This window comes from Apodemus sylvaticus, chromosome 8, assembly GCF_947179515.1.
Source record: "Apodemus sylvaticus chromosome 8, mApoSyl1.1, whole genome shotgun sequence".
Classification (NCBI taxonomy): Eukaryota; Metazoa; Chordata; class Mammalia; order Rodentia; family Muridae; genus Apodemus; species Apodemus sylvaticus.
In genome coordinates this window covers 86,024,352-86,037,766 of record NC_067479.1, presented here as the reverse complement: position 1 = coordinate 86,037,766, position 13,415 = coordinate 86,024,352, and the positions used below count along the sequence as shown (strand labels likewise).

General features: G+C 43.0%; 1 protein-coding gene across 1 annotated transcript in view; it reads right to left on the bottom strand.

Annotated features, from left to right (window-relative positions):
• Lrmda (leucine rich melanocyte differentiation associated) overlaps positions 1 to 13,415 on the bottom strand; it is a 1,035,040-nt gene that overhangs the window by 1,012,958 nt on the left and 8,667 nt on the right. The gene's annotated exons all lie outside the window — the stretch shown is intronic.

Here is a 13,415-nt window from a genome sequence, read left to right as displayed (position 1 = left end):
CTCCCTTTGTATCAGGCTAAAAAGCTACCCGGTAGAATCTTCAGGAAGAAAACCCTAAGGAATCCCTGCTCTCCCAGCTACTGGCTTTTCAGAGGAATGCTGTAAGTAAATAAGATGGAGAAGGGATGCCGAATGCTTGAAAAATAAACCATATTCTAAAAGCATTCGATTTTTCTCACGTAAGCTGAGGTAAGACTTCTAGCACGAAAACCTGCAAAGGTTCTGGTTACCAACCCTCATCATGTGTCAAGACGCAAGGAGGGGAGGGGAATCTGTGTCTAAAACTTGTGAGAAAAAACAGGGCTGTGACGTGACCCCGAGTCTCCAAACGTGCACAGTTTCTCCCTGAGCAGTGTGAACGCTGAGCGGTGTGAACAGCAGTCACACTGGAAAGGATGAACAAAGAACAGAGGTGCGTGATAAACACCATTAACCAGGGCTCCAGGCAGCGCAGAACAAACCAGCTTGAGATAAATGGGCAGTGAGACCCCAGCACAAACTTTCCAGGCAGCTCAGGAGTGGGACTGCCCAGGACCCTAACAGTCCTGAAGTGAGGCAAAAAAAGAGACCATGAGCAGGAAGCCCGGGCTGAGCCTCTCCTCTGTCCTCTCCAAAGGTCCTGCCCGTGCCCTTTCTTCCTCAACTGCAAAGGATAAAGGTAATCCAGACCTGGGGGCTTATTTCTTCCACCAAGGCAACATCATTGAGCTGGTCGAATTAGCACACACATACAATAACCCCCCAAACGCATTTGCCACAAAGCACAGCCTTGCTGGAGGAGTCTAAGAACACATACACACACACATACACACACACACACACACACACACACACACACACGCAGAGAGAGAGAGAGAGAGAGAGAGAGAGAGAGAGAGAGAGTTTCTTTTACCAAGGCAATAGCTGAAAAGGAAAAAAAAGAGAGAGAAATGTAACTCCTCAAGCCGTAGGGAAAGGTAAATCATGTCTTTGCCTTAGTCTCAGCGATCAGCTCAATGTAGTTAAATTAGCAAAACGCTCCCTTGGCGTTTAAAATCTCTTTCCCTTTCTTTTCCCCTTGCTAAGCAGAGCAGGGGTGAAGTCTAATAAGTCAAAAGACAAAGTGGCTTCAAAACAAAATCGGTTATTTGTAAACAATCCTTGTGGGGGATTTTCCCCTCCTCTCCACGCCACCCCAAGAAAAACAGCCCTGCCAGTTATAATAGAAAGCCGAGTAAAGACAAATCAATTAGCTTGCTAATTGCTCCTCCTCTCGTTTACTTAGCGCTGCACTGTATTTGTCGTAATTGACTACAATTATGTTAATTACTAACTCCAGTATAATTACTATATTTATTGTCATTGAGCACGCGATGTACCCACAGCAAAGCTGGCATTTGTGGGGCATCAAGAAAGCAAACTGTCGAGAGGTGATTCTCCGCAAACCGGAGGATGAGGCTTTCACAAATGAAAGGGCCAAAGAGATTTCATGCAATGTTAGTTTGAAAGCACTGGTTCATTAAGGATATTAATTTTCTGATAACTACACATTTACGCGTGACACACTACTCCGTGCGCAGTATCTACAGGATTTCGCAATTATTAATGCGTGACAGTTTCAAATGCTAAGTGAATCAATTAAACAGCAGCATTCACAATCCCGAGAAGAGATAACTGCTTCATAACTACCTAAGACTACAATTTTCACATGACAAAAAAAAAAGAGCCATTGAGGCGCCTTCAAAACCTGACAGGTCAAGAAAGAAGTTTGAAACAAAAGCACCTTCTAGCCATCATCTCCTCTCTTTGCTTGTCAGATCAACTTTGCTGGTGTCTCCCCCAGAAATGCATCACATGCCAGCTGCCACAAGGTGATTTTTCATGTCTTGTCAAAGAAATCTTTTATTCTATTTGCTCTGCATTAACATGTTACATTTATTGATCAAGGGCTGTTCGGCAGCCGCAGCAGGGCACTGAGCTCGCCATGCCTACGGGGCTTTGATGTCCCGGTGACATTCATGCCCGAATAATGCACATACTAAATGGATTTAATGCAGAAATGTGTTTGGGCCTGACAGTTACATTAATAACAGCCCCCTCACACTGATAAATATGCAATTGCTACTATTAAGAGTTACCCAATTATGGGGAAAATATTTCTCTACCTTATAAATAAATCCATCAAGGGGGGGGGGAGTTTTAACAATAGTGCATTTCCTTAAAAAACACTTCTCCCGAAGCAGGAGATGGGCTGCACGGGGGGCTGGAACCCCCTCTTTCCCTCTCGCTTCCAATTGTTTTTAATAAGTCTCAAAAATGATTGGGATTTTTTTTTTCTTCTTCTAAACCTCTTTTGTTGGTCTTCTGGGTCGTGCCCATCTCTTGTTTCTGCACAAGCAGAGAAAAAGCAGACACCCTGAAGAATGAAGAACAGGGCTCTGTGTATAGTCAAGAGAGCAGCTTAGGGGGATATGGGGGTGCACAGCTGATCCCCATAATGATGGGTCTCGGGAAGGAGCCTTTATTTTTTTTCAACTCTAAAGAAAACCTGCGCATGTGTTTGTATCTCATTGTAAACCCTAAGTGACCTTGCGCTACAGCGTGGATGAGGAAGGGTCCAAAGGAAAAGAGAAAGCAGCTGGCATGAGAAGTCTCAGCCAAGGAGAATTTGTCGTTATTAAATTCCTACAATTAAACACAGACACCCAAGCAAAAAGAGGATAATGGCTCCCTTTCATCATCTGGGAACGTGGAACAGCTAAAACCACCAACAGCCAGTCCCAGAGGAGCCGAAAGAGGCTTTTCAGATAGGGAGCGTATGGGCATGTGAGTCCATGTGCAAGTGCGCGCGCACACACACACACACACACACACACACACACTCACACTTTTCTCTGACTCAAAAACTAAGGTCCACTGTTCCAGAGCTGGGACAGCAAGTCGGAATAATTTTTCCCAGGACCACCACGTTGGATTTGAGCCAACCTGCACCACCTAAAGGGAGAAGGACTGCATCCCAGGGTGAGGTCTCTGGGAACTCTTGCTGCTGAGTCCACCTGGGCTCCTGGGGTACTGCTGTACTAAACTGCCTAAAGTAGAGATGGTTTTAAAAGGCAGGAGAAAGAGGAAGGGGAACCAGTGTGGCTCTAGCTGAGGCCTGGGGAGTCTTGAGGATGCCCTAGGAAAGCTGCCTTAGCTATTTCTACTAGCTGTTAGGGATTTAACAGGGAAAAAGAAACTTTGCTATGCAGAAAAGCAAAAGTTTAGAGGTCATTAAAAATATTAATGCAAAAAAATAGATAAATAGTACCAGTTTGCATCATAAGAGCAATTTAGAATAACTACAAAACCAGAGTCAGACCTGGGCACATGTGATCCCAGCTCTCAGATTGTTTGAACTATCAGTGTGGTCTGGGGCAAGCAGCTGGGCTTCCCTGGGCCTCAGCCACTTTGTGTGTGAGCTGTGGGTTCCGATAGTTTCGTTGGAGAATGTAGGGCTATCATAGAACACATATGGGAAGCGTTCTAAGCCCAGCCTTAGAAGGAGTGAGACCTGCATAACATTAGCTGCTATCTGCTAAAAAGACAAGAAACATAATTGCTGGAATTATTTCTTCAGCTCCCCATCCCTGGACTCCTTTGGAAAGGACACCACCAACCACCTCTCAATATTTACTAGTTTGTTTTTACCATGAAGACTATCTAGGGAGCCATTCTACAAAATGAAAAAAAAAAAAAAAAGTCTCCAAAGTCTCCATGGCCCTCAGTGGAAGACACATTCAGGGGAAGAGGGTTAGTTCTTTTTTGTCCTAGATAAACACTGAGCAAGGCAGTTGCCATCCTAGCCTCTTTCACTAAACGGTGGTACAACTACCTTGGCCATCACTATAGCAACAAACTGCAAACCTGCAACAGCAGGACTCTGTGGTGGAGAATCTGGTGGCCTGGTGACAAGAAAGTATAATAAACTTAAAGGCCTTGCCGAACCTCCTACCCTGCCCACCTTCAAAGCACCAAAGCCACCCTGATATAACATGAACAGCAACATCATTAACACCCTGACACCCCAAAATCATATCCTGTGAACAGACAGGAGGGCGGAGAGATGGGTAGAGCTACAAGGCCTCAGGTTCCAGGGGAGAAAAACAGTTTCAGCGAAAGTAAAAGTTGATACTTAAAATTCCACAAATACTACAGGAAATACTGAGGCAAAGCTAGCAGAAAGTGCTTCCTGTGAGTTACAGGCAGCAGGGTCGTCCCTGGTAAAATAAAGTTCAGAAGTAACTTGCAGTTTGTCACAGCTCTCTCTGGCTGCCCACCGTTTCCAACCCTGTCTCTTACCTTCTATGGCCCGACACCCTACCTTCTGTGCCCAGTGGGTAGAAATCCAGGTAGTCAGAAAGACTCACAGATAGAGTGATAGGAAGACAATACCATGGCAACCATTCATGGGCTGACACCTGCCTCTAAGTGCTCCTCCTAACCTAATGTAGTCAAACTGTTTTCCATCTCTGTGAGGTCATGCCAGAATGTGTTGGAAGTACAGAAGTCAGGGTCTGACAGCTGCATGTTATATATGACCTGTCAGATGGCTGTGCATTTTGCCTTTTTATTGTGTTTTTGCTTGGCTTCTGGGGACACCTGAATGGTCAGTAATACTCGGAGAACAAAAAAAAGTTTCACTGTTCTGTTGCTACTTTTAACCATATTGGTCAACTTACAGGCGATGCTGGTTCCAGCCTAGGCAGAATGTGAGAATTCTGAAGAACCATAAAAGACTGATGTATAACACCACACTGTAGAGAACTCCTAATCTATCTTTGTTATACCATCCCATCCAGGGTCATCGTGTGACCCAGGAAAGACCTGGACACCTAGATCTCAGAAGTACTTTGTACAAGGCCCTCCACTGTAAAGACACTATTTAATGAAGACCCAGTGACAAAGGAACATGCTCTGGGGTATATAGATAGAGAATGTCTTCTTGGGTCTATTCCTGATTGGCATAAATTCGAATTATATGACATGAAATGATTTAACCTGCAAAATATTAGGAGCAATTGGAAAACTACATTATTTGTTACAATTAGGATAGATGAGGCTACACTGAAATAAAAAATTAGTTTCAAAGTCTCATAACATAGATTTCTTCCTCACTTCAAGTCTATGTCCTAAATTGATAAGCATACTCATTTATGATTGAAATCTAAGACTTGTGACATGAGGAAAGGAGTATGTTAGCTTTCTTAGAATTTCTGCCCAGTGGCCATCCCAAAGGACACAGAGAACTGTAAACATAAGATGCTGGTAGAGAGGAAACCCTCATTGCCTTGTGAAGAGTCCTAGTGATCACCAGGGAATTCATTGGGTTGAACCCAGTCTCTAAGCCTTCTTGCTAGAACCCTGTCCATTGACCTATTACAGTAGCCATGCCTATTAAAGACCTGGTATGCACCAATCAACTTAGTAGGCATGTGACACATAGCATTTAACACTTCAGCACACAGACCAAAGCTGGTTAAACGTAGAGTAAGCAACAGAAGCAGCTCAATCCAGAGCGGTCTAAGCCCAAAGCCATTCATTGCCCATCTCTGCAACTTAACTGGCTCAGTTCCACCCAACTGTTTGCAACATGGACAAATGGTGTGTGGTATATCCATTTCTGAAGAAGTTGTGACGGTGTGCTAAATGCCCATTTCATGACATGCATGAATACAGCAGAGTCAGTGGATCTTACCTGGAGCTGCACAACACGCCCCCCCCCAGTCCTTTCCACCTCCCCCCACACGGCATAAGGCAAGAGAGTAGCAAGCAACCTCCCATCAGAAATGTTCTTCTAAGCAATTTGCCACCCAGCACATTTATCAGTGGTGCTAAATAAGATGCGACTGCAAATAATTTAATTTTTAAAACGTAAGCTTCCTGTTGCCATAGATCAATTAAAGCCTCTCACTTTTATTGCCGGATTGACGTGGGCATATTTATCACTGTTTACCAAAGGAGCCCTGCTCTGCCTGCTGTGTTCAACAAACTGAGCAGGCACCACTCTGAAACCATTCAGAACGTTTGGGAAAGCAGAACTGAGCCACAAAAGAGACTCTTTCCTTGTGAAAGAATCAGAAAGGGAAAATGGATGCCAGGGTAACTCATTCAAAAGCTCTCCTTGCCTCGTACAGATCCAGAGCCCACTGTCTAAGACATGGGGCATCTGCCAGCATGTAATAAGGATACGCACTCCACTATGTTTATCACAGTCCTATTTATAATAGCCAGAAGCTGGAAAGAACCCAGATGTCCCTCAATGGAGGAATGGATACAGAAAATGTGGCATATATACACAATGGAGTACTATTCAGCCATTAGAAGCAATGAATTCATGAAATTCTTAGGCAAAAGGATGGAGCTGGAGAACATCATCCTAAATGAGGTAACACAGTCTCAAAAGAACACTCATGGTATGCACTCACTGATAAGCGGATATTAGCCTAGAAGCTTGGAATATCCAAGACACAATTCACATATCAAGAAGAAGGAAGGAGTGGCCCCTGGTCCTGGAAAGGCTCAGTGCAGCAGTGTCAGGGAATACCAGGACAGGGACGTGGGAAGGGGTGGACTGGGGAACAGGGGGAAGGAAGAGGGCTTATGGGTGGGGAGATCCAGGAAAGAGGAAATCATTTGAAATGTAAATAAAGAATATCAAATTTAAAAAAAGACATGGGGTATCTGGGATCATTTGGAAGAATCTGGGAGCAGCATTCATAGCTTTTGTAAGGAGGGAATTCAACATCTGTACTAAAGCCTTTCCTTGGAAATTTGTCCAAAGTAACTTATCAGAGATATGTTCATCAGTGAACATTACAACACTAAGTTATGGTTTAAGGTACCATCAAACATTGTTATCTACCAGGTGGCTAGGGTAAAGGTGCTTCCCACGAAGAGTGATGAGTTTGAACCTCTTGGTGAAAGGAGAAAATGAACTATTGCAAGTTGCCCTCTGAACAACACACACACACACACACTAAACATAAAAAAAATTTATGTGATAGTTACCAAAATACGAATATGTTTCCAACAGAGTCTGAATATATGTGTCATTTTAATGGCTCTGAGGTATGTAATTGATAAGATTATCAGCGATGTGAGAGAAAAACTGTCCCCTGCCTACCTTCCTGGGTTTTCCAATATTTCTACATAGACTATTACTAATTTGTTTTGTTTTTGTTTTTCGAGACAGGGTTTCTCTGTGTAGCCCTGACTGTCCTGGAACTCACTTTGTAGACCAGGCTGGCCTCGCCTGCCTCTGCCTCCCAAGTGCTGGGATTAAAGGCGTGCGCCACCACCGCCCAGCTGACTATTTCTGATTTTAAGGAAAAAAAATCACAAATCTTATGTATTTCACATGACTCTAGATGTTAGAGTGTGGTTGTTAATGCATGTAATTTCAAGGCACAATATGCCACTCCTTCTGACTATTAGCCAATTAACTCGACACATGCTCCAATCTCATTCCAAGGAAGACAACAAGACCTGACCCTCAAAAATATGCTCCAGGAGCTCCTGTGAGCCACATTCCTGTAGCTGACCTGGTTCCCATCCATCACAAGAAACAGACCCAGGATGAAGAGGCAGATGACAGGGATCTTTGGGCCTTTCAAGGGAGACAGAGGTTTCATTTGGGTTTCTTCCCTTGCTTCCATTTCTAACATACAGCTTGATAAGATGCACAGTGCTTCCAAAGACTTTAATCTCCAGAAAGACTCACTGAAACAATATAATCTGAATCTGCAATTTCATCAGGGAGAACTAACCAATTCTTGGACAACTCAAGGAAGATGGGTTTACATAGTTAATAAAGAAGACCATGATCTGTAACAGGAATGAGAGCACACACACCACACTGACACACAAAGGTTCAAAACTTTAAAATCCATAATTATCTTTCTGCCAGTATGATTAGGTAGCCACAGAAAAACGAACAGAACTCTTTTGCGTGTGGCATGTGTGTATGTGTGTATATGCATGTTTGTACATATGTATGCATGCATGCATGAGTATATATATGCATGCATATATATGTGTATATATGTATGCAGGCATACATGGGTGCATGCATGTATTTTTGAGGAATAATTCTTGAACACACAGCAAAGGAACAGCAAGCTGGGCAATAACTGGAGTACCCCTCACATGTCTGTTTTCATGGTGGAGATTGAACTTGGAGGCTCACCTCTGCTAGCCTGCTAGCCTCCTGCTTGTCTCCAGGGCTCACAGAACTGTTTTCTGAAGGCAGTTCACACTGATGAGGGTGTGTGCTGAGAACGAATAACAAAACAACACAGAAGGCTCTCCTCACGTGCGTGCCTAAGACTAATGCCTCCTTTTTAACATCTTGGCAAGTGTTAAGTCTGAACCTGGCCAGCCTGAGATGCCCTGGAACAGACCAACAACAAGCCAGGCAATTAAGTCGTCAAAAATGCCCAACAAAAGAAAGTTCAAGATCTCCTGGATACACTAGTGCACTCAACCAAAGAGAAAAAAGTTCACGCCAATCCTCGGGCTGCCTCAAATAACAGAAGAACATAATACTAGCATAAACACAAAGAACACTTCCAAATGCCTTTTACAATGCCAGCATTGCCGATATACCACAGCAAGACAAAAACAACACCACTATCTCTGATAAACTTAACATTTAGAAAGCCTTAATATTACCCAAAAGCAAATTCTTCAACAGCACATTAAAGGGGATTATATACTGTGGGACAGGAGTGGTCATACACAAATCAATAATGTCACAGCCCCCGCCAAAGTAACAAATGATGAAAGTCGCATGATCACCTCCCAAATCCAGGAAAAAGCATTCAACAAAATTCCACACCCTTTGATAAGAAGCTCAATGAATCAGGTATAGACAGGCTGTACTTCCATATAATGAAGACTTTCCATCTGGAAAGCTATCGGTGGTTGATAGCTCCTGGGGGGAGTGAGAGGGGGTAGAGGGGGAAGAGTCATTGTCTTCAGTGATGTAACTGCTTGAGTCTCCCGTGCTCCAGTGAATAATTCATACCCATGGCCATTTGTGGGCATCCTGGTCAAATTCAGTGGGTCACAAAACAAAACCACACAAATAAAAAAGACACACCCCTGAGAGAAGGCACTCGTGGAGAAGAGGAGGCTGATGGAGATAGGAAAGGAACGAGAGAGGGCGGGGTGGTAAGTGTGACCAGAACATATCATACACATATGCAGAATTGTCAAAAATAAGCTAAATTTTTAAAGATACAGATTAAACAGTGAATGATACCTACAAAAAAAACTGAGTTAAGATTTATGTTTATTCTTAGCCAGGCACAGTAGTGCATGCCTTTAATCCCAGCTCTAGAGAGACAGAGGCCAGTCTAGTCTACATAGTAAGTTCTAGCCTGAACTACACAGTGAGAACCTGTCTCAAAAAAAAAAAAAAAAGAAACAAAATTTTTTTAAAAATTAAAGATTTATGTTTCTTTCTAGTTAGGTGTGTGAGCAGAGGAGCCCGCAGAAGCCAGGAGTCAGTATCAGGTCCCCTGGAACTGGAATTACAGCCAACCGTGAGCCACTTTGGATGGGGAGAACTAAACTCAGGCCGTCTGCAAGAGCAGCAAGTGCTTGCAACTGCTGAGCCATCTCTCCGAGCCCAAGATCTGAGTTCCAAACACGGTCGCTGAGCCTAGACTGGCAAGACAGCTCAGCCGATAAAAGTGATTGCCACCAAGCCTAACAACCTGAGCAAAATCACAAGGACCCACAAGGGGGAAGGAGTGACCTCTGACCTCTACTTTCATGCTGTGATATAGGTACACACATGAATGTATATGCACACATACACACACACCAAATAAATGTAAAAAAAAAGAAATTAAACATTGTTGGGGGATTCTTTTAACTGAGAATAATTTTTTCTTACATAATATGAATCCTGATTATGGTTTCCCCTCTATCAGCTCCTCCCACTTCGTCCCCCACTTCCCCACCCATCCTGACTCATGCCCTTTCTGTCTCTCATTAGAAAACAAACAGGCTTCTCAGGGATATTTATAACATAATATAATATAATATAATATAATATAATATAATATATGACATGACAAAATGAACGCATCTAGCCCAGGAGAAATGTTTAAAGAAAAACTATGCAAGTACACCAAGAACCCTGCCACTGACAGAAATGCTTATTGTGAGGACTGTGGGCACTTATAGTGTAAGCCAGTGATGTGAAGCTCACTACTGATAAGCAGGGTCCAGAACATTTAAGGAATTAATATGCTTTTAAATGTGGCTTTTGGGGATTGGAGAGATGGGTCAGTGGTTAAAAGCTAGTGGCTGCTCTTCCAGAAGACCTGAGTTCAATGCCCAGTACCCACATGGCAGCTTACAAATGTCTGTAATTCCAGTTCCAGAGGATCAGACACCCTTACACAAACACACAAAATGCCAACACACATAAAATATAAATCATTAAATAAGTTAAATGTGGCCTTTATACTGTATGCATAACAGTAGCAGATACAGGTTTCTTGAACCTGGAACCTGAAGTTTATGCTTTCAGAAGCTGCAAGGCATCCATGATTTTTATGTAGTAACCATAGATAGTCTTAAACTTTTACTGAATGTCACATTACTGAAATCTATGGGTGATTAAAATCCATTTTAAGAGAAAAGATAAGAAGTCTATATATGGCAGGCCCAGGAAAGCATGGCACTAGATGGTAACAATCTGGAAGGTTCTCCTTACCTACAGGACAAGGATACCCTTGTCACTGTTCTTCAGTACATTTCTAGAGTCCTCAACCAGAGCAATTAGTCATGAAAAGGAGATCTATGGGGATCTATGTCACAAGAATAGAAGGAAAATAGTCTCCATTTGCACACATTATGATCACACACAGACACACACAAGCAGAGAGAGAGAGAGAGAGAGAGAGAGAGAGAGAGAGAACAAAAATTCTATCTAACTGGGCGGTGGTGGCCCGCACCTGTAATCCCAGCACTCTGGGAGGCAGAGGCAGGCAGATTCCTGAGTTCGAGGCCAGCCTGGTCTACAGAGTGAGTTCCAGGACAGCCAGGGCTATACAGAGAAACCCTGTCTCGAAAAAACCAAATCAAAAAAAAAAAAAAATTCTATCTAAACAAATTCAGGCAAGTCTCCAGATATAAAATCAACATATAAAAGTCAGCTCCATTTCTATACACTAAGAATAATTCAGAACAGAATGAGTGAGTAAACAGTTCCATTTACAACAGAACTGAAGGAAGAGATAAAATACCAAAGAAGTGAAAGATCTGCTCAACAAAAGCTGTAAAACACTCCTAAAAGAAATTTAAAGACAATACAAATAAATGAACATATAGTCTGTGTCTATTGACTGGATGAGTTGCTAAAGGGACTTTATACTTAGAATACAATCCCTACCAAAATGGCAACATTTTTCACAAAATCCAGATGACCACAAAAGAACCCAGACAGCTAACATGATCTTGAGCAAAAGGAAGAAAAGTTGAGACAAACAAACAACATAATTTCAAAATATGCTGCAGGGATATAGTTGCCAACACCAACTATAGAGATATAGAGAACCAGCATACGGTAAACATACAGAACAACAGTGGAGCATAATACAGTGTTGGGATATAAATCCATCCATTCATAGTTAAGTACTCTTAAACAAAGGCACCAAGCCCACAGGAGGAGAAAGGATGTTCTCCTCAATATGAATGCTTAACAGAAGACCGGGTACTGCAAAGCCACTAGAATAAAACACAGCACTTATTTCTTTAATTTTTTCTATTCTTTGAATTTATAATATAATTACATCATTTCCTCCCTTCCCAATCCTCCCTCCAGCTCCTTCCATGTACATGCCTCTGCTCTCTCTGTCTCAAATTCATGGCCTCTTTTTCTTTAATTATTGTGAATATGTGCATACATGTATATTCCTGAATACACAAATGTATCCTGTTCAGGCTGTATAGTGTTATTTGTATGTATGTTTTCAAAGTGCATTATTTAGTACCAGATAACCAGTCCGTATGCTCTTCCTGGGGAAGCTGATTTCTCCCCCTCTCAGCCTCACTGAATTAATTACCTGTAGTTCTTAATCGAGAGCTGAGGCCTCCTGGCCTTTTCTCATCCCATGTTAGCATGTCTACTGATTAGGCAGCCATGTTGGTGAGACTTCCAGGGTGGAGCCTCCCTGGCATTTCTAGAGAGGGAAATAACAAGGTACAAGTGTTTTTTTTTTAATGTGTGTGTATTGGGGAGGGGTGAATATGTATTATAACACATGTAGTGGAGGTCAGAGAACAACCTGTAGAACTCAGTTCTCTCCTTCTACCATGTGGGTCCTGGAGATCAAACACTAAGGTTGTCAAGTTTAGCAGCCAGAGCCTTTAACCCCATCTTGCTGGCCCAAGAAACTATTTCTTGGTATAGTTTGGGCAATGATTAGTTGGTTGGTTGGTTGGTTGGTTGGTTGGTTGGTTGGTTGGTTGGTTGGTTGGTTTGAAGGGACAATGCTAAAGGAAAAACCAGACAAATAAGATTCCATCATCAAACTTTACAATCTTTCACACTGGGAGGAAACAATCAATCTCCCCCCGCAGAGCCAAGAGTTCCTTCTCATCCCCTGCCTCTCCATGCTTCCCAGACCCAGCATCTTATAGACTATAGGTAGACAGGACCCAGGTAAACAAAGACAGTGCTTTCCTCAGACATGACAGTTCCCACTTCCATGACCTGCGCCCACTGACACGCTCCTTCAAAGAACCACACCTCCTCAGACACACCCCCACCAGACATTAACTAGGCAACTACAACCCCCAAACCATGAGGCCCTGGGCCCCAAGAAGCCACCCACTTGGGACATTCTAAAGAACTGCTTGCCTAAGTCCAGGCAGAGGAGCTATGTAAGGTGTGGACAGTTTAGACCCCATTCACTCCAGGTTTCATACTCTGTCATCTCTCTGACACTGCAACCACAAAGCACCCTGGATTTCTCTAGGGGTGGCAATTACATTTAGCCACCTTTTGCATTGACATTGCAAAAGTCTAAGAACCTCTTGGGAGTCAGGGAATGCATATACAGGGACAAATTCTTCACCCCTATCACCCTCAAGACACCCCTCTTCTGGAGACCATGCCCCTCAATGTAGACTGTGCTAGCTCCTAGGTTCCCACTAGATGACATGAGACTGACTTATGGAAACTGCCATTCTCCCCTACCTGCTGAGAGCCAGTATCCTGAGTTCTATCCATTTCCTCCCAAATTCTTCATTCCCAATCATCCCCACTCTTTGAAAAAGACAAAGGCCCTAAAGCTAGAAGCAGGAATATACCTGGGTCTTGGAATGGTGGTCAGGTTTCAAGCAGAGGGCGGGCTGGAAACTCAAGAACAGCGCTT